This window comes from Echinops telfairi, unplaced genomic scaffold (genome assembly GCF_000313985.2).
Source record: "Echinops telfairi isolate 266 unplaced genomic scaffold, ASM31398v2 ScPeMD7_655;HRSCAF=1070, whole genome shotgun sequence".
Classification (NCBI taxonomy): domain Eukaryota; kingdom Metazoa; phylum Chordata; class Mammalia; order Afrosoricida; family Tenrecidae; genus Echinops; species Echinops telfairi.
The window spans coordinates 27,704,771-27,706,371 of record NW_022104553.1 but is presented as its reverse complement, the minus strand read 5'-3'; positions in this window follow the sequence as shown (position 1 = coordinate 27,706,371).

The window sequence follows — 1,601 nt, the reverse complement described above, 5'->3', positions numbered from 1 at the left end:
ATGAAGTAGGGCATGAACCCAGACCGGGCTCTCTACTCCCATAAAGAGTTTGTCTTAAATAATAATTTAGAAATTATCTAGGGCTCATGAGGGAGGAGCAGGGGGGAGGGAGGGGAAAAAAAGAGGACCTGATGTCGGGGGCTTAAGTGGAGAGCAAATATTTTGAGAATGACGAGGGCAATGAATGTACAAATGTGCTTTACACAATTGATGTAGGTATGGATTGTGGTAAGAGTCGTATGAGCCCCTAATAAAACGATAAAAAAAAAGAAAAGAGTTTGTCTTGGAGTAGGCACGGACTGGATGGCAGCGGGAATTGCTTTACCACGCCGGGCTTCTCCTGGGACTGGGGATGGACGGGTGGTAGGAGGACTGGGGGTTCTCAGGCCCCATGTGCACGAAGCTGGTGCGCATGCGTTTGATGCGCTCCTGAAACTCTTGCCCCAGGTGCAAGTGTCCTTTGGAGTGCTGAAGCAGGGGTCCTCAAACTTTTTAAACAGAGGGTCAGTTCACGGTCCCTCAGACCCGTTGGAGGGCCAGAGTATAGTTTAAAAAAATATGTGAACAAATTCCTATGCACACTGCACCTATCTTATTTTGAAATAAAAAAAACAAATGGGGCAAAAATACCCTGCGGGCCGGATAAATGTCCTAGGCGGGCCGAATGTGGCCTTCGGGCCGTAGTTTGAGGACCCCTGCACTGCTACTAGGAAGGGGGGTGTTCAAACCCACCAGCCAGTCCGACCCTGGGGGAAAAGATGAAGCTGTCTGCTCCTGTTAAGGTCTACAGCTTCGGGAACCCTATATAGGGGTCGCTGTGAGTTGCAATGGGAGCCCTGTTAACAGAGTGGGCTACGGGTTGGGCTGCTAACCACAAGGTCTGGAGTTCGAAACCATCAACCGCTTCAAGGGAGAAAGATGAGACTTTCTGCTCCCAGCAAGAGTTAGAGCCTCGGAAACCCACAGGGGCAATTCTACCCTGCCTTACAGGGTTGCTCTGAGTCGGAATTGATTTGATGGTGGGGCGTAGAAATCGACGGGATGGAAGTGGATGCGTTTGCTTTGTATTCTTACTCCCTTTCTGTTGATAATAAAAAATTAAAGATCACGCTGTCATCAGTTAATTCCAACTCACAGTGACCCTATCGTTTATAGGAGATAAAAACAAAACAAAAACACCCTTCAAACTCACAGCCATCGAGTTAATGTCGGCTCATAGCAACCCTAAAGGACAGGGCAGAACTACGTCTTGTCAGTTTCTGACACTAACTTAAAAAAAAATCATTTTATTGGGGGCTCATACGACTCTAATCACAATTCATACATATATCCGTTGTGTCAAGCACATTTGTACATTTGTTGCCCTCATCATTCTCAAAACATTCGCTTTCCACTTGAGCCCTTGGTATCAGCTCCTCATTTCCCCCCTCCTTTCCCCTTCGCCCCTCCCTCATGAACCTTTGATAATTTATAAATTATTATTATTTTGTCATATCTCACACTGTCCAACGTCTCCCTTCACCCACTTTTCTGTTGTTCGTCCCCCAGGGAGGAGGTTATATGTAGATCCTTGTAATCGGTTCCCCCTTTCTACCCCACCC